The 20,916-nt window shown below is 44.1% G+C and overlaps 1 pseudogene; it reads right to left on the bottom strand.

Moving 5' to 3' along the window:
- Positions 1-10,670: 10,670 nt before the first annotated feature.
- On the bottom strand, positions 10,671-19,945 carry LOC139832979 (uncharacterized; annotated as a pseudogene).
- Positions 19,946-20,916: the final 971 nt, after the last annotated feature.

The raw sequence follows: 20,916 nt of genomic DNA, 5'->3' as shown, positions 1-20,916 counted from the left end.
GGCCTTTGTGGTGAGGGTCACCGGAGAATAAGGTGAGGCTCCCTCGTGGCGTTCGGTGTGTGGTGTGAGTACCGCATCTTGGGGTGAGGCCTTTGTGGCGTTGGTGTGCATCGAGCAACCACACCTCAAGGTGAGCCTCTTGTGGCATTCGGGAGCACTAAGCCACCGCACCTCTCCAACGGAGATTAGCACTCACAAGAGTGTGAACTTCGGGATAAATCTTCGTCTCCCGCGTGCCTCGGTTATCTCTATAACCGAGCTCTTTACTTATGCATTTTACCTTGTGATAGCCATCGTGCTTGAAGTTATATATCTTGCTATCACATAGTTGCTTGTATTGCTTAGCATAAGTTGTTGGTGCACATAGGTGAACCATAGTATATAGGCTTTGGGCTTGACAAAGTAAACGCTAGTTTTATTCCGCATTTGTTAAGCCCATCTCGTAAATTTTTTAAATCACCTATTCACCCCCCTCTAGGCGACATCCGTGTCCTTTCACCTACGAAAACATAGAAAATCATGGGAGGTCCGGTTCCCACTAAGCGTCGAGGCGTCGTGACTGCCGCCACTATAACATCCCAGGTTTAGAGGCTACAAAAAGATATAATACAGATGTGTGTGCATTGCATTCATGCATAGAAAATCCCCTCAAGTTGTGTTCCTCATCATGGGGTTGAGTGAGAGACAAGATCTCATATGCTTGTCTCCCACTCAAGCCTCTCCACCTCCTCAAGGAGTTCTTGTGATGCACCGGGTTGAGCCATGAGGGCCTCAACATGTTTCTTGGTCTCCCCTCGCATGTTAGTAAAAAAGGCATCCAGACAAACCACCTCTCGTTTTACGGTGAGGCTTTCAACGTCATCAACATTGGAAGAAGTAGTAGATGATGAAGTGGGTTTGTTCGAAGGAGATACCTCCTTGGCTTTGGACAAAAGGAACCTTGGCGAGCTGGTGATGAGGTTCTTGTTCGGAGCATCGAAAAGCGAGACGGGTGATATGTTGCAAACGTATCTATAATGCTTCATGCTTGTTTTACACCAATTTCTATATGTTTTGTTTACACTTTGTGGCATTTTTATGCATTTTCTGGAACTAACCTATTGACAAGATGCCGCAGTGCCAGTTCCTGTTTTCTGTTGTTTTTGTATTTCAAAAAAGTTATACATGAAATATTCTCAGAATTGGACGGAACAAAAGCCGAAGTTCCTATTTTTTCCAACCCGAAGATGGAGTCCAAAGCAGAGACGGAGAAGAGCCAGGAGGCGGCCACACCATGCCTAGGCGCGGCCCCCCTAGCCGCGCCTAGGGGTGGTGTTGGCCCCTCGGGCATCCACCGACCTCGCCCTTTGTAAGGGTATATTGCCCCTATGTGTGGTTTTAGTAATCAATGACAACCTTTATGGACTAATGTTTTCATTGAGTTTATATGAAGGAATATTCCATAGGTACTACTTGTATTCATGTGTGGGATTCAAGTATGGATGCCATGAAGATAAAGATACACCTTGTGTATTGGCATCAAGATCATCGATTTGAAGATATATATGTGATATGATCAAGAAGAAGAAATGAAGATGGAGTTCTTATGTGGAACTCAATATTAGCCATACTCTATCTTATGTGATAAGCAATGGATGATCAAGATCTTGAGAGCTTGATTCCAAGTGAAGAATTCTTTATACACCTCAAGATAGTATGATAGAGTATGAGAAGATACAAGGTTGAGTCGGGCAAGTTCAAGATGAGAATCTCAAGTGGATCACATGCTTGAAGCTTGCCGTCCATTTGGTGATATTGGACTTGTGAAGATGTGCATCAATGGAGCTTTCCCATCATGGTGTATGGGGGAGCATTTGTGAGTCTTCACGAAGCAACAATGATCAAGTGAGGTATTCCGGCTTGAGTGGAGCGTGAAGAGCTATCATCAAGATCAAGCGGGATGCGCAAGGCAAAGGTATGGCCTTGCTATGTTTTCCTTTTACCGGTCTCAAGGTGGTTGTTGGGAGACCGGATTATAGGATAGATAGCCGCACTATCAAGAGGGAATTTCGGTTGGGTAACTTGATCACATCGTCTTAGGGAGCTCAATCCTTTGCATACTTTGCATATCCCTATTGCTTCTTGGTGTTTCTCTGTGTGAGGTTCTTGAGCTTGTTGCTATCTTTACAACAAGCCCGAGTTCATCAAAAACGTAGTTCGTATGACTCTTCTATGACATTTTCAAGGTTGGGTGATTTTACCGGTTATTCATGATATATGGTTCTACCTTTTATATTCATGATAAAATCCCCTCCTATAGATTCTTGTGTTTTTCACTTTCTATAGGATAGCATTTGTTGTTACCTTTAGAACAAAACTGGTTTCATTCGAATCGGAGTTCGGGAGCATTCGCTATTAAAGAAAAGGGAAAAAGGAGAAAAGAAAAAGAAAAAGAAAAGGGGAGGCCAACCGGCCTGCCGGCGCACCCGCCGGCCCACCCGGTCCGCGCCGGCCACGGTGCTCGAGCCAACCGGGCCGAGTACTGAGGCGGCCCCGGTTCGATCCGGCCTTGGGCCCGGCAGCCGCCGGCCCGCCGTCTTGGCCGGGCCTGACCGGCCTCCTTGCCGGCTGGGCCTCACTGCCCCCGCGCGGCCCACACTCTTGCGCCGACCTGGGCTATCTACCACCTCGTGCGGCGCGCCTCCCCACCCGCTGCTGGGCCGGCCCGACCGGGACCCCTGCTAGCCTCCTCAGCGCCCAGTCCGGTCGGCCGGCCTGGCAGCCGGCTGGGCCGATTTTTCTGCCCGTTTTCCAGCAATTTTTCTGTCTTTTCTCCCCAACGGTTTTATTTGCCCTTTAGCTATAAATAGCCCTTCTTCCACCTTGAGCAAGCTAGTTCTTCCCCTTCTTCACCTCCATTGTTTCTATTTGAAGAACTTGCTTCCCCCCTTGATTCCTCCCATGATTCTTGCCCATTCTTGAGGATTTGAGAAAAGAGATCTAGATCTACAATCCCCACCAATCAATTTCACCTCTAAGTGAGGGGAACCCTTTGGATCTAGATCTTGGAGTCTTTTTTTGACTTTCCCCATTGTTCTTCCTCTCCAATCTCATCTTAGCATTTGTTGCTTGGGTGGGATTTGAGAGTGAAGGATTTGAACACCTCTAGTGTTCTTGCTTTGCATCATTGCATAGTGTTGAGCTCTCCACCACAATTAGCTCGAGTGAGAGACCGTGAGCTTGTTACTCTTGGAGGGAGACCTCCTAGTTGGCTTGGCGGTTGGTGCTCCGGTGATCTCTTCAAGAATATTGTGAAGAGGCCCGGGCTTCTCCTTCGTGGAGCTTGTGAAGTGGTTGTGGAGCTTGCCATCTCCGGAGCGGAGGAAAAGCTAACCATAAGGAAAGAGCCATTATCCTTCGTGGGTGTGGTTCGGAGAATAGGGTGAGCCTTCGTGGCGCGGGGAATCCTTCGTGGGACCTCCACTCCTCCAAACGTGACGTACCTTCTTGCAAAGGAAGGGAACACGGGAATACATCCTCGTCTCCGCGTGCCTCGGTTATTTCTATACCCGAGCTCTCTTTCCTTGTGATAGCCATCGTGCTGGAAGTACATATATCTTGCTATCACTTGTGCTACATATATTTTGTGCCTATCTTGCCTAGCTCTAATTGTTATTGTTACACTTAGTTGAGCTTAGCATATTTATGGTTTGTGCTTGTAATCCAAACGTTAGTTTAATTCCGCATTCTTACAAGACAAATCCGTAAGAGTTTTTAATTGCCTATTCACCCCCCTCTAGGCAAGATATCTTTAAAGGATCCTCAAAATCTATCTTTAGAGGATGAGAAAAACTTACATCTTGAAGCTCAAGTATCTAATGAGCTTTTATTCTCCTTGAGGCCAAATTTTCGTAGGTTCTTGATATATATAAAGCGAAAGTCGTCTCATGAGATGTGGATCAAGCTTAAGGAAATGTTTGGTGGATCCATTTCTCATTTGGTTGGTGGTGTCTCCGAGGAGCTCTCTTCTCCTTCACATCATGAAGAGCTCCAAGTTGCTTCCACCTCCGGCCGTGATGAGTTCTCATCTTCTTCCACTTCACCAACGTGTAGCAAGACACGAGGTAATGATATGGTGAGTGGTGAGGAAATTGCAATGATGATATTGTGCTCAATAGTGATTATTCTTCATCTCTATCTCATTGCAATGATTCCTCTTTGGACTTAAACACATCTAGCATTGAAAATAATCTACATGCTTGTGTTGATAGTCCTTGCATATCATGTGTAAATTGCTTACATAGATCTCATGATGATATGCTTGCCTTGTCTTGCTCCCATAATCAAAATGCTTCTATTTCCTCTAGTTGTTTGTTGACTAACAATGTAGAGGAAACCGAACACTCTATGGATCAAGACATGATTTCAAATGAGGATTCAAGAATATCTTCATCTTCATCCTCCGGTATGCACATGTGCCTTATGGCAAATGGATCAAAGGTATCTCCTACTTTGACTCCTAACACTTACTCTAATGATGAGAGTGATGATGATGATAATGATGAAGAATACAATACTTTGTTGCATGATATGGGAATGGTATATGCTTCTCTCCATGGTAATAAAGAAGCTCGTGCTAATCTCGAACACTCTATGGAAACCTTGAATAAATACAAGGAAACCATAGTGGAGTTAGAATCTCATATTGAAAATAGGAGACTAAGAATTGAACTCCTCAAGCAAGAGTTAAAATATGAGAAGCATACGAACTTTATGCTTACACAAAAAATTGAATCCTATGAGCTTGAAAATGAAAAATCTATTGTTGATGCTTGTGCTACTGACTCTACTTCTTGTGAAGCATCTCTCTTAAAGGAGAATGTTGAGCTAAGGGCTCAACTTGATTGGCTAACTAGCAATTGTAGGGAATTGGAAGAAAGCAATAAAACGCTCTCACACTCTCTTGAGGATCTTGTAACTTCCTACGATGAGCTAAAGTTAGCTCATGAGGCAAGTATCACTAAAGTAGTATCTTGCGAGCCTCATGTAGACATTAGCACAACCTCAACTCAAAATGCTATTTTGCCATGTGCTAGTCCTAGTAGTCCATCTAGTCAAACTAGTGATACACCTTGTGTTGGATTACTTGCTTTGCCTTGTTGCTCTAACAATGAAGCTTCTACTTCCTCTAGTACTTGTATTTCTACTAACCATGTAGAGGAAATCAAAGAGCTCGAGGCCCAAGTCCTTTCTTTGAAGAAAGATTTGGAAAAGCGTCATGGAGGGAAATCCGCTCTTGACAAGATGCTAAGTGTGCAACAATCCCCCAATGAAAAGAGTGGACTTGGATTCAACTCCAATAAAAAGAACAAGTCCAAGAGCAAGAACAACAAGAAGAAGGGCCAAGACAAAGTCAAGGATCCGGCCAAGTTGGTTTGTTTCAAGTGCAAGGTTGAAGGGCATCATGTTAGGTCATGCTCATTGAAGAAGAAGCACTTGAGTGAGAAACAACAAGGGAAAAGGCCACAAGGTCAAGGTCACTACAAGAAATCTGCCATAACATGACATTTTTTTATGACTGGAAATCAAAATGTCATAACTTTATGACGTTCCTAGCTTTGACCGTCCTTGGCCACTCCGGGGGGCGAAACCCTAGAAAATCGTGACGTTATTGGGCAGAAACGTCATTGGCAATTTAGGTCAAAACGTCATTAGCAAAAGTAAGTGGCCTACGACGTTTTTCCACTGCCGATTGCGACAAATCAATAACGTCATTGGCATTTGGCTCAATACAATGGTATGTGTTTGGCTGCCATGTCATCCATTTTGCCTATGTGTCCCTTTTCGGGTCCCACGCGCCTCACACGTGTCACTAGAAGCAACTGGCTTGAACTAACTGACATGTAGGACCAACTGATACTTGTGGGACCAAGGCGTCTTGTAATTTTTTTTCTCTGTTGCGTCCACCATTTTAATGGGCTGCTGGTGATATCATCCTCTTTTGGGCTGTCCTCTACTAGGCTGCTGGCCTACCCTAATGTATATGGTGGTTGAATTGCTAGCACGACGGCCCATCCGGTGGTTGAATTGCTGGCCCGACGGCCCATCCGGGGTTGGAAATAACTGGCAAAAATTGCGCTTGCGGGTACTCGAACCCTCGACCTGGCGCTGCCGCACTACCACTCCTTACCGCTTTGCTACAATAGTGTTGTTGACAATATAGACATGATAGAACAATGTGTAGCAACTCCTTTTGCACGGCTCGCCGGCGTCAGCCATGCACGGCGGCGCCGCCCATATATGGTCGCCGGCGTCAGCCATGTAAAGTGGGTGGGAAATTCATTTTTCTAGCCCATTCAGTGTGAACTTCTTGACAGAGATTACATAATAGCAGTGGGCTCCATTTTTGCATGAGATACTTTGTGTTTGAATTTTGAACTTACAGGATAGCAACCACCACCTACCAACAGCCTCATTAAATAGGTTATAGGCAGTTACTAGTACTTATTGTATTTATAATGCCCCTGGTTGGTTTTGCCTTCCGCCCTCCGGTGAAAGTTCTCCTTCATCTTCTTTCTCTCTCTTTTGTACGTGCTGAAAAACTCTTTTCTCTCTAAAGATTCTTGTTTGTTTTAAGAGGTAGGAAAATATGTTTTTACATGTCACTACTTCATCTCCTTTTCTCTGTTTGTTCAAAATCCTTTTTGTCTTCTGAATAATCTTGTTTGTTCAGATCTATGGATATATGTGTATGGTTTCAGATCTATGGATAGATTTCTATGAATATGCCCTAGCTACCTGTATTTTTTTCTAGCTTTGGTAATTGCTAAATATACGCAGGATGAACTGCGTTGTTTGTGGTTCGATGGGCAACCATTGTCAGGAGAGGCGGGAGACTCTCAGTTCATTTCGTTGTTATCTTGGAAGCCGATTTGATGAGTTCATGGTATATATCCTTTTTTAGTCTGTATCTTTTTTGTTGACAAATTATAGACTATATCCTTATTTTCGGCATTTTTGTTCAGACTGTGCCTTGTTTTGTGAGGAGGCAGTTCAACAACCTTGTTGGTAATGTCTTTTTTGTCGCTACATCGAATGAAGTGAAGTACAAATTTCATGTTAAGAAAGGCAGTTCGAAGACACGTGTTTTTGGAAGTGGATACCAAAAATTTCTTCGTGACTACGACCTGAAAGTTGGTGACTGTATCATGTTTGGGTTTGATAATGCTCCTGAACTGTTTGGGATTTTTGCAGAAGGTCCTGATGGCACTGAAAAGCATCGTGTCGATGGTAATTCTGTTTTCTCCTTTACCATGTGTTGCCCATTTTTGTAATACAACTGATGTTATATCTCCTCTTTTTTTGATTCTTTTATTAATTTTAAATTTGTATGCAGAAATTCCAACTGCAGTTATCCACACTAAAGGTGTTATGCTTACTACTGCTCAAACATTGAAGAAGGAACAACTTCTCCGTGAGCGTGGTCTTGGTCTTGGTGTTATTTTTGTGCACACCTTGACGAATACTGATTTGAAGGGCAATGGACTGGTATAATTCTGCTTTTCTTTATGTGATCTTAGTTATCCTTTATATATATCCTTTCCATATATAATTTAATTTTTATTATTCAGCGTATACCGATGGAAGTTGTTAGGTCCTTGAATATCTCTAAAAGCGGCGAGGCATGTTTTTTTGTTGATGACTATGGCTACCACCCTAAGGGTGCATACTACACTACTACTGATGGAAGGCTGAAGTTCGATTCCTGCTGGTCAGAGTTTGCTAAGGAGTATAACCTTGAATCTGGGAATGTTGTTCTCCTTCTTTTCAGCCAGGGCGGCCGTGGTGGTACTGAAGTTTCAGTTGATATCATATGATATAATCTTTATCATATGATATAATTGTTTTAGTCTACAATTTGTGTGTGTGTCCATTGTGTGTTTATGTCATCTTTGCTACCCTGGCCGCTTGTTTGACTATATATGTCGCAATATCTATTATGCAGACTATATTTCTGATATTTTTTTGATTTGGGTTTGGGGGGGGGGGGGGGTAACTCCGCCTACCATATTCTCGGTAGCCGGTCCCAAGCCCGGATAAAGGAGGAGGGTCCTCTCTGTTTCTTTCTTCTCAGTATTCAGCGATATTTTAAGTTTTTTGTCTCTGATTCTCCGTATCTGTAAATTTCGTATAATTGACAATAGTGTTTTTTGGTCCCTAAATAACTGCCAAAAATTGCGCTCCTTTTCTCTGTGTCGTCCACCATTTTGTTGGGCTGTCCTCTACTAGGCTGCTGTTTGCTGGTGATATTCTCTTCTTTTGGGCTCTCCTCTACTGGGCTGGCCTACCCTAATGTATATGGTGACGGACCATCCGGTGGTTGAATTGTTGGCCCGACGGCCCATCTTCTGCTGTGTTGGAGTGGCTCCCGATGGCAAAAAATTGCGCTTGCGGGGACTCGAACCCTCGACCTGGCGCTGCCTCACTACCACTCCCTACCGCTTTGCTACAATAGTGTTATTGACACAAGTAGGGTTGTCCATCTATATAGACATGATAGACTAATCAGTTTTCTTCAAAACAGGTGCCGTTGAGCCGCTCCTCCTCGACCAGGTGCATCTAGGGTTCCTCCTCCGACAGCTCGCATGGCGGCGCATCTAGGGTTCCCAGCCTGCTCGGGCAGTTCTTCTAGGTCAGGAGCGTCGTCGCGTCGCCGCCGGCAGCCGGGCACGCCCATCCCGTATCGTCAGCGGCCATTCGATTATGCGCCCGCTGACGTCTGTGACTGTGGCGAGAAGATGCCACAATGGATTTCCTGGAGTGATGCAAACACTGGGAGAAGATACCGGAACTGCAAAATTCGCTCGGTTAGTCTTCGAGCACGCCCCCCCATTCTGAATTTCCTGGAGCCCGCCGTATTCTAAATTTTCTTTTCTACTGTGGCTTATTTATCCTCTTCTGTTCTTCATCTGTCAGATTGCTGGTGGAATAGGGTGTAGAGTGTTTAAGTGGATTGATGATCCGCTGGATGCACATCACAAAGAATTAGTTCGTGATCTCGTGATCTTTGTTTGGGATCGAGATGAAGAAATTGGGAGGCTCCAGGTAGAAATTGAGAGGCTCCAGGAAGAAAAGTTTCTGCTTGCTGCAAGGAAACAGAGCAACCCTGAACCAAAGAAAATGAGAGGCTTCATGGTTTGGGTGTTATCTGTAGCTTTTGTCATCTGTTGTACCTGGGTGATGTGTAGGAACTGAAATTAGGGTGAATTCAGTGATCTGTTGGTCAGGAGGAGAAGAAGCTAGAGTATATGCTAGAGTTATTGTGTTTTAATTCCAACCATTTGTCTGTTCGTGCCACAATGTTTAGTTCCTGAATTTGAACCATGTCTATGTATGTGTGCAATTCTGTTCAGTTGAAAATGTGTTCTGTTGAAAATGAGTTCTGTTGAAAATGTGTAGCAACTCCTTTTGCACATCGGCGCCGCCCATATATGGTCGCCGGCGTCAGCCATGCATTGAAAAAATTGGGCATGGATTCCCCTAAAAATTGGGCATGGATTCCCCAAAAAATTGGGCACAAATTCTGGGAACAAAAAGCTGACATATTCAACATAAATTCTGGGAAAAACAAGCTGGCATGTTCAACATAAATTCTGGGCCAAACAACCTGACACACAATCTGAAATAAACTGACATTACACAAACTACAGATTCAAACTGCTATTCATCCATTACACAAACTATAGATTCAAACTCTATTCATCTTCTTCGGAAACTGGACGATTCCTAGTCCTATTTCCTCCATCATCATCATCATCATCAGTGCAATATTGATACATTGTCTCATCAACCTCCTCGATTTCTTTAGGAACAACCTCCTTGCTCCGTTTCTTCAGTTTGTCCACAATGACTTTTTCAAGTAGCACATGTTCCTGGTCACTTCTCGTCCTACTCCGTGCAGTGCCTTCTTTTTCTTGCACAGGAACTTGACTGGAATCTTCATCTTGATATGATAGTACAGCAACACCGGGTCCCTGTTCATTTTCTTTTACACTCCATAGATGTCTATGGTGAAATTTCTGCACAACTTCCCATTTTCCTTTCAACTTGGTGTCTGGCACATAAAAGACCTTGGTTGCTTGTGATGTCAGAAGGAAAGGATCATTCTTGTACCAAAACTTTTCTGTGTTAACACTTTTGAAGTGTCCATCATCGTCGAGCCCAGGTTTCCTACCACCAAGGTCAAACCAGTCACACCGGAAGAGGAAAACTGACCGATGGACGCCACCGCTGGAGTTGTATTGCAATCTGATGATGGATTTGAGCTGACCAAAGAAGTCAATGCTGTTCCCATCATGATCTCCCTCAGAAACGATTCCACTATTTTGTGTATTTCTGTTCTTCTCGCGGTCAACAGTATGGTACCGAACACTGTCAACAACACATGCAGAATATAGTCTCACTCTAAAATCTGGTTTGCATGCCAAAGCATAGAGATCAGGACAGACATCATTTCGCATTTCCCAATCTGCAAAAAATCAACTAGGGGGTGAGTAACACACACAGCAAATTTATATCATGAACTTTTCCAATCTTCAGAAATAAACCAGCTAAAGATCTCACATGAGTCTGAAACCATCTAGCAAAGTTCTTGGCAAGCCATCTATCAACATTGATCTGACCACCTCGTTGGTTCAACTCTTGTTTGCACAGGCTGGAATGGCAACAGAAAATAGATCCTAATTATTATTTGGAGAGGCTGCAATAACCTATCTATATATGGGGATGAAGAGAAACGTACTCGATGTATGGATCAACCTCAGGGCAACTTCGGAGCACATACCACACCATGTTGTCATAGTCCTCACCTGCATACACATATTGAGAGGCTCCAATAAATTTCACACAGTGTTTGAAAACAGACAAATCACCAATATGTGAATCATCCCGCTCCGGATTTCTGCTTGGACGGTTGAATCTTGTTTCAACATCGTCGAAGTATCTCGAGCAAAATGTCAGGCACTCATCAACAATATATGCTTCAGCAATCGATCCCTCCGGCCTGGCATTGTTCCGGACATAACGCTTCAATGTTAGCAACCTTCTTTCGACTGGGTACATCCAACCGTAATGCACTGGGCCTCTAAGCCTTGCCTCTTTTGGTAAATGGATGGCCAAATGCACCATCACGTCGAAGAAAGATGGGGGGAAGATCATCTCAAGTTTGCAAAGAATAACTACGATTTCATTTTCAAGTCTGTCCAGAACGTCTCTCTTCAGTGTTTTGCAGCATAGCTCTCTGAAGAAATTTCCAAGCTCAGCAACCGCTTCATATATGTCTTCATGGATTGTTCCTTGCAGGCCAGCCGGTAAGATCCTTTCAAGCAATATATGACAGTCATGGGTCTTCAGCCCTTGAAGCTTGCACTTATCAGCAGCCACACACTTGGATATGTTAGACGCGTACCCATCTGGAAACCTCACAGCTTTTATGAATTCACAAAATGCAATTTTTTCTTGTTTACTCATTGTATACCACGCCTGTGGCATCTCAAAAGAGTCAGCTGAAACAGGCTGCAAATGCAAGTCACCTCTTATGCCCATATCTTCCAAATCAAGCCTTGAATTCACAGTGTCCTTTGTCTTGCCTTGTATGTTCATGAAAGTACCAATCAGATTATCACAGATGTTTTTCTCGATGTGCATTACATCGAGATTATGCCTCAGCTTTAGATCTTCCAGTATGGCAAGTCCCACAAACATGACCTACGGCTCCAACACTGACCGTCCTCACGTTTCCTTTTCTTCTGAAGCTTGCCTGGTATCACATCTCTAACCCTATCAAGCTGTTCCTTTAGCTCTTCTGGAGTGAATTCCGCTGGCTTCTCATGCCTTTCAATAGCACCATTGTATTCTTTGCTTTTTCTCCAAGGATGGGACAGAGGTAGCCAACGGCGGTGCCCAATAAAGCAGATTTTGTTCCATAATTTCTTGGAGCAATTCTCTTTGTCACAACACACACATGCCTGGTAACCAGCTGTGGCCCTCCCTGACAATGTGTGCAGTGCCGGATAATCATGAATACACCATAAGATTGCAGCACGGAGATCAAACTTGTCTGGACTATTGGCATCATATGATTTTACACCTTTCCAGAGCTCCTGCAGCTCTTCCATCAAAGGCTCCATGAAGACATCAAAATCTTTTCCTGGAGAGGATGGACCAGGGATTAGCAATGTCAGCATGAAGTTGGACTGATCCATACATGCCCACGGTGGAAGGTTGTATGGCACCACGAATACAGGCCACATGCTGTAGGAGTTGCTCATATTCCCGTAGGGATTAAAACCATCCGTGGCAAGTCCAAGCCTTATGTTCCTGGCATCAGCGGCAAAGTCTTTATGAATATTGTCAAAATCCTTCCATGCATCCCCGTCTGCTGGATGACTGAGATCATTCTCCACATCTTGCCGCTTCAGTTTGTGCCACTGTACTTCCTTTGATTGGTCCTTTGAAAGAAACATTCTTTGCAGCCTTGGAATCAATGGGAAGTGCCTCAGCACCTTCTCTGGGATCTTTCTCCTACCATCAACATCTTTCCATCTGGAGGCTTTGCACTTGGGGCAATTATTCTCCTTGGCATAATCCTTCCGGAACAATACACAGTTATTTGGGCACACATGGATACTCTCATAACCAAGGCCCAACCTGCCGACTATGCTAAGTGCCTCCTCGTATGACTTTGGTATTGAGCTAGCAGGGTATTGCAAGGCCAAAATCAGGAGTATCGCGTTGAATGCAACGTTGCTAATCCGGTAGTACGACTTGGCCTGAAGTAACTTGACTGTGAGTGAAAACCTTGACATTGTACCCCCATCGCTGGCTGCGCGCTTGGCTTCCTCTATCAACTCAGCAAATATAGTGTCCTTTCCAGGACCTTGACACGCGTACAGCACGCGACCGTTGGGAACCCCAAGTGGAAGGTGTGATGCGTACAGCAGTAAGTTTCCCTCAGTTAGAAACCAAGGTTTATCGAACCAGTAGGAGTCAAGAAGCACGTTGAAGGTTGATGGCGGCGAGATGTAGTGCGGCACAACACCAGGGATTCCGGCGCCAACGTGGAACCTGCACAACACAAACCAAGTACTTTGCCCCAACGAAACAGCGAGGTTGTCAATCTCACCGGCTTGCTGTAACAAAGGATTAGATGTATAGTGTGGATGATGATTGTTTGCAGAAAACAGTAGAACAGAATTGCAGTAGATTGTATTTCAGTAAAGAGAATTGGACCGGGGTCCACAGTTCACTAGAGGTGTCTCTCCCATAAGATAAACAGCATGTTGGGTGAACAAATTACAGTTGGGCAATTGACAAATAAAGAGGGCATGACCATGCACATACATATTATGATGAGTATTGTGAGATTTAATTGGGCATTACGACAAAGTACATAGACCGCTATCCAGCATGCATCTATGCCTAAAAAGTCCACCTTCAGGTTATCATCCGAACCCCCTCCAGTATTAAGTTGCTAACAACAGACAATTGCATTAAGTATTGCGCGTAATGTAATCAGTAACTACATCCTCGAACATAGCACCAATGTTTTATCCCTAGTGGCAACAGCACATCCATAATCTTAGAGGTTTCTGTCACTCCCAGTTCACGGAGACATGAACCCACTATCGAGCATAAATACTCCCTCTTGGAGTTACAAGCATCTACTTGGCCAGAGCATCTACTAGTAACGGAGAGCATGCAAGATCATAAACAACACATAGATATAAATTGATAATCAACATAACATAGTATTCTCTATTCATCGGATCCCAACAAACACAACATATAGAATTATAGATAGATGATCTTGATCATGTTCGGCAGCTCACAAGACCCGACAATTAAGCACAATGGGTAGAAGACAACCATCTAGCTACTGCTATGGACCCATAGTCCAGGGGTAGACTACTCACACATCACTCCGGAGGCGACCATGGCGGCGTAGAGTCCTCCGGGAGATGATTCCCCTCTCCGGCAGGGTGCCGGAGGCGATCTCCTGAATCCCCCGAGATGGGATTGGCGGCGGCGGCGTCTCTGGAAGGTTTTTCGTATCGTGGCTCTCGGTACTGGGGGTTTCGCGACGAAGGCTATTTGTAGGCGGAAGGGCAGGTCAAGGGGCGTCACGAGGGGCCCAGATGACAGGGCCGCGCGGCCAAGACCTGGGCCGCGCCGCCCTGTAGTCTGGCCGCCTCGTGGCCCCACTTCGTCTCCTCTTCGGTCTTCTGGAAGCTTCGTGGCAAAATAGGACCCTGGGCGTTGATTTCGTCCAATTCCGAGAATATTTCCTTACTAGGATTTCTGAAACCAAAAACAGCAGAAAACAGCAACTGGCACTTCGGCATCTTGTTAATAGGTTAGTTCCAGAAAATGCACGAATATGACATAAAGTGTGCATAAAACATGTGAATATCATCAATAATGTGGCATGGAAATAAGAAATTATCGATACGTCGGAGACGTATCAGCATCCCCAAGCTTAGTTTCTGCTCGTCCCGAGCAGGTAAACGATAACAAAGATAATTTCTGGAGTGACATGCCATCATAACCTTGATCATACTATTGTAAAGCATATGAGCTGAGATCAAATCATTCAAAGAAAGTATCTATATTGATATAAGAGATGATAATGCAAGAGTTAGACAAGCTAGAAGGCTATTTGTAGGCGGAAGGGCAGGTCAAGGGGTGTCACGAGGGACCCACACAACAGGGCCGCGCGGCCAAGGGCTGGGCTGCGCCGCCCTGGCGTGTCGTCGCCTCGTGGCCCCACTTCGTTTACTCCTCGGACTTCTGGAAGCTTCGTGCAAAAATAAGACCCTGGGCGTTGATTTCGTCCAATTCCGAGAATATTTCCTTACTAGGATTTCTGAAACCAAAAACAGCAGAAAACAGCAACTGGCTCTTCGGCATCTCGTTAATAGGTTAGTGCCGGAAAATGCATAAATATGACATAAAGTATGCATAAAACATGTAGATATCATCAATAATGTGGCATGGAACATAAGAAATTATCGATACGTCGGAGACGTATCACCCGCACCTTGTCCTAATTAGCTCGAATTACCTAGATTATCATTGCAATGCACATGTTTTAACCAAGTGTCACAAAGGGGTACCTCTATGCCGCCTGTACAAAGGTCTAAGGAGAAAGCTCGCATCGGATTTCTCGCTATTGATTATTCTCAACTTAGACATCCATACCGGGACAACATAGACAACAGATAATGGACTCCTCTTTAATGCATAAGCATGTAGCAACAATTAATTTTCTCATATGAGATTGAGGATTTTTGTCCAAAACTGAAACTTCCACCATGGATCATGGCTTTAGTTAGCGGCCGAATGTTCTTCTCTAATAGTATGCATGCTCAAACCATTCAACTCATGGTAAATCTCCCTTACTTCAGACAAGACGGACATGCATAGCAACTCACATGATATTCAACAAAGAGTAGTTGATGGCGTCCCCAGGAACATGGTTATCGCACAACAAGCAACTTAATAAGAGATAAAGTGCATAAGTACATATTCAATACCACAATAGTTTTTAAGCTATTTGTCCCATGAGCTATATATTGCAAAGGTAGAGGATAGAAATTTTAAAGGTAGCACTCAAGCAATTTACTTTGGAATGGCGGAGAAATACCATGTAGTAGGTAGGTATGGTGGACACAAATGGCATAGTGGTTGGCTCAAGTATTTTGGATGCATGAGAAGTATTCCCTCTCGATACAAGGTTTTAGGCTATCAAGGTTTATTTGAAACAAACACAAGGATGAACCGGTGCAGCAAAACTCACATAAAAGACATATTGTAAACATTATAAGACTCTACACCGTCTTCCTTGTTGTTCAAACTCAATACTAGAAATTATCTAGACCTTAGAGAGACCAAATATGCAAACCAAATTTTAGCATGCTCTATGTATTTCTTCATTAATAGGTGCAAAGTATATGACGCAAGAGCTTAAACATGAGCACAACAATTGCCAAGTATCACATTATCCAAGACATTTTAGCAAAGTACTACATGTATCATTTTCCAATTCCAACCATATAACAATTTAACGAAGAAGAAACTTCGCCATGAATACTATGAGTAGAGCCTAAGGACATACTTGTCCATATGCTACAGCGGAGCGTGTCTCTCTCCCACACAAAGAATGCTAGGATCCATTTTATTCAAACAAAACAAAAACAAAAACAAACCGACGCTCCAAGCAAAGCACATAAGCTGTGATGGAATAAAAATATAGTTTCAGGGGAGGAACCTGATAATGTTGTCGATGAAGAAGGGGATGCCTTGGGCATCCCCAAGTTTAGACGCTTGAGTCTTCTTGATATATGCAGGGGTGAACCACCGGGGCATCCCCAAGCTTAGAGCTTTCACTCTCCTTGATCATGTTGTATTATCTCTCTCTCTTGATCCTTGAAAACTTCCTCCACACCAAACTTAGAACAACTCATTAGAGGGTTAGTGCACAATCAAAATATACATGTTCAGAGGTGACATAATCATTCTTAACACTTCTGGACATTGCACAAAGCTACTGAAATTCAATGGAATCGAAAAATCCATCGAACATAACAAAACAGGCATTGCGAAATAAAAGGCAGAATCTGTCAAAACAGAACAGTTCGTATTGACGAATTTTATTGAGGCACCATACTTGCTCAAATGAAAATTCTCAAATTGAATGAAAGTTGCGTACATATCTGAGGATCACTCACGTAAATTGGCATAATTTTCTGAGTTACCTACAGAGAATTTTGCCCAGATTCGTGACAGCAAAGAAATCTGTTTCTGTGCAGTAATCCAAATCTAGTATGAACTTTTCTATCAACGACTTTACTTGGCACAACAAAACACTAAACTAAGATAAGGAGAGGTTGCTACAGTAGTAAACAACTTCCAAGACACAAAATAAAAACAAAGTACTGTAGTAAAAACATGGGTTGTCTCCCATAAGCGCTTTTCTTTAACGCCTTTCAGCTAGGCGCAGAAAGTGTGTATCAAGTATTGTCGAGAGATGGTGTATCAACCTTACCTTGGGCTTTACCCTTACCTTTCTTGTTCTTTTTCTTTCTCTTTGATTTAGGAAATATATGATTTCCCCCCGGTGTAGAGGTGAATTCCAGGGTGCCTTCTCCCACATCTATGACTGCTCCCAATAGTTTCAACAGGGATCTTCCGAGTGTGATTTTTCCTGTCCCTACACATTCAATAACAAGATAATCAATGGATATTGTTCTTCCAAGAATGGTCGTATGCACACCTGCGGCTATTCCCTTAGGAATTATAACAGAGTTATCAATGAGAGTTATTTCTTCTCCTCCTTCATCAACTCCCCAAAGTTTCAAAGATTTATAAATGCTCTCAGGCATAAGGCAAAATTCAGACATAATATCACAATTGGCATGAAGAGTTTGATCACCGATAACAATTTTAACAGTAGGATCCCATAATGAAGGTTCAGAGTTCACTAAAACTTTTTCAAGACGATTACGAACATAGCGATAATTGTCATCCAAGCGAGATGTACTTATCTCGAGATTGTTTAATCTATTATAAATGCTAATAAGGGCTGAATCAAAGTTATTAGCTGAATCATGTGATGCAACCAACTTCTTTATGGCATTAAAAGCTTGATCCCCATTGCAATGAAGGAAATCTCCTCCCACTAAAGCATCCAAAGCATATCTATAGCGAATCATAAGACCAAAATAAAAATTACTAAGGAGCAAACTTAGAGTCATTTGAGGTTCAGTTTTACGATAAGAAGTAAAAATTCTAGACCAAGCATCCTTAAAACTCTCCTCATCCCCTTGTTTAAAAGTGAAGACTAATTCTTCAGGCGAAGAAGTAACAGGTTCAGAGCTAGACATGGTAACAAAAGTAACTAATTTTTTTGTATTTTTAATATAGAATGCAAGACAGTAAATAAAGCAAACTAGATAAAGTAAATGCAAGTAACTAATTTTTTTGTGTTTTTGATATAGCAAACAAGATAGTAAATAAAGTAAAACTAGCAACTAATTTTTTTTGTATTTTGATTTAGTGCAGCAAACAAAGTAGTAAATAAAACTAAGCAAGACAAAAACAAAGTAAAGAGATTGGGATGTGGAGACTCCCCTTGCAGCGTGTCTTGATCTCCCGGCAACGGCGCCGTAAATTTAGCTTGACACGCGTACAACACGCGACCGTTGGGAACCCCAAGTGGAAGGTGTGATGCGTACAGCAGTAAGTTTCCCTCAGTTAGAAACCAAGGTTTATCGAACCAGTAGGAGTCAAGAAGCACGTTGAAGGTTGATGGCGGCGAGATGTAGTGCGGCGCAACACCAGGGATTTCAGCGCCAACGTGGAACCTGCACAACACAAACCAAGTACTTTGCCCCAACGAAACAGCAAGGTTGTCAATCTCACCGGCTTGCTGTAACAAAGGATTAGATGTATAGTGTGGATGATGATTGTTTGCAGAAAACAGTAGAACAGAATTGCAGTAGATTGTATTTCAGTAAAGAGAATTGGACCGGGGTCCACAGTTCACTAGAGGTGTCTCTCCCATAAGATAAATAGCATGTTGGGTGAACAAATTACAGTTGGGCAATTGACAAATAAAGAGGGCATGACCATGCACATACATATTATGATGAGTATTGTGAGATTTAATTGGGCATTACGACAAAGTACATAGACCGCTATCCAGCATGCATCTATGCCTAAAAAGTCCACCTTCAGGTTATCATCCGAACCCCCTCCAGTATTAAGTTGCTAACAACGGACAATTGCATTAAGTATTGCGCGTAATGTAATCAGTAACTACATCCTCGAACATAGCACCAATGTTTTATCCCTAGTGGCAACAACACATCCATAATCTTAGAGGTTTCTGTCACTCCCCCAGATTCACGGAGACATGAACCCACTATCGAGCATAAATACTCCCTCTTGGAGTTACAAGCATCTACTTGGCCAGAGCATCTACTAGTAACGGAGAGCATGCAAGATCATAAGCAACACATAGATATAAATTGATAATCAACATAACATAGTATTCTCTATTCATCGGATCCCAACAAACACAACATATAGAATTACAGGTAGATGATCTTGATCATGTTCGGCAGCTCACAAGACCCGACAATTAAGCACAATGGGGAGAAGACAACCATCTAGCTACTGCTATGGACCCATAGTCCAGGGGTAGACTACTCACACATCACTCCGGAGGCGACCATGGCGGCGTAGAGTCCTCCGGGAGATGATTCCCCTCTCCGGCAGGGTGCCGGAGGCGATCTCCTGAATCCCCCGAGATGGGATTGGCGGCGGCGGCGTCTCTGGAAGGTTTTCCGTATCGTGGCTCTCGGTACTGGGGGTTTCGCGACGAAGGCTATTTGTAGGCGGAAGGGCAGGTCGAGGGGCGTCACGAGGGGCCCAGATGACAGGGCCGCGCGGCCAAGACCTGGGCCGCGCCGCCCTGTAGTCTGGCCGCCTCGTGGCCCCACTTCGTCTCCTCTTCGGTCTTCTGGAAGCTTCATGGCAAAATAGGACCCTGGGCGTTGATTTCGTCCAATTCCGAGAATATTTCCTTACTAGGATTTCTGAAACCAAAAACAGCAGAAAACAGCAACTGGCGCTTCGGCATCTTGTTAATAGGTTAGTTCCAGAAAATGCACGAATATGACATAAAGTGTGCATAAAACATGTAGATATCATCAATAATGTGGCATGGAACATAAGAAATTATCGATACGTCGGAGACGTATCAGACCTTGCGGTTCTGACTTGTACAAATCAGCAAGCAGATCAGGAATTCTATCATCTTCGTAACCATCTTCCTCTTGCAAACCAAAATAGTGTGCCTCTGCATCACCTCCACCAACATGGTGTGCCCCTGCATCACCTCCATGTCCAGCCTCAGGTTCACCTCCATGTCCAGCCTCAGGTTCACCTCCATGTCCATGTCCGGCTTCAGGTGCACCTCCTTGTCCTCCATGTCCAGCTTCAGGTACAGGATGTAATGGTTCTCCATGGAAGACCCATCTGTCATAAGTGCTTGCCATCCCATAAAGAAGCAAATGAGCCTCTACTACATCTAGATGTTTTGTGCACCGGTTGAGACAGCTACGACATGGGCACAACACCTGATCATCATTGGCAGCACTCAAGCGAACAAACTGCATAAACTCGGCCACTCCCTTTGTGTGTTCAAGGGAAAGCCTTCTAATTCTTGTTGTAATCCAGCGTCTGTCCATCTGCGGAAGAACAAAATGATGCAATTAGCAAACACCTAACTACACAGCAGTTCCAATTTCAAGCAATGCACAGTAGTTCAATTCGATTTTCTGAACTGATCAAGAAAAACAGATCAAGAGGGGAGAGATGAGAGAGGTGCAGACCGGGAGATGCGGAGGGGCTCGTCGTCGGAGAGGGCCGGGGCTCGTCCTGGAGAGGGACGGGGCTCATCCTGGAGAGGGCGAGGGGCTCGTCCTGGAAAGGGCGAGGGGCTCGTCGTCGGCGAGGCAGATGGACAGCAGATCCCTTGCTCGGACGCAGCGCCGGCACACCCACCACCGCCGTCACCTCGGACTTTAGTCCTAGTAAGAGCACATATTGGATCACTGACGAAGAAGAACAGATCGAGAGGGGAGAGATGATAGGCGTGCAGACCGGGAGATGCGGAGGGGCTCGTCGTCGGAGAGGGCCGGGGCTCGTCGTCGGAGAGGGACGGGGCTCATCGTCGGAGAGGGACGGGGCTCGTCGTCGGAGAGGGAAGGGGCCGCCACCGCCACCACCGTCGCCGCCGCCGCCGAGCGACTGGATTCGAATTTCTGCTAGGTTATAGGAGGGAGTTGGATTCAGAAGGGATATTTGGGCTTC

This window comes from Lolium perenne, chromosome 1 (genome assembly GCF_019359855.2).
Source record: "Lolium perenne isolate Kyuss_39 chromosome 1, Kyuss_2.0, whole genome shotgun sequence".
NCBI lineage: Eukaryota > Viridiplantae > Streptophyta > Magnoliopsida > Poales > Poaceae > Lolium > Lolium perenne.
The sequence above is the reverse complement of the archived record's forward strand: the minus strand, read 5'-3'. Positions and strand labels throughout refer to the sequence as shown.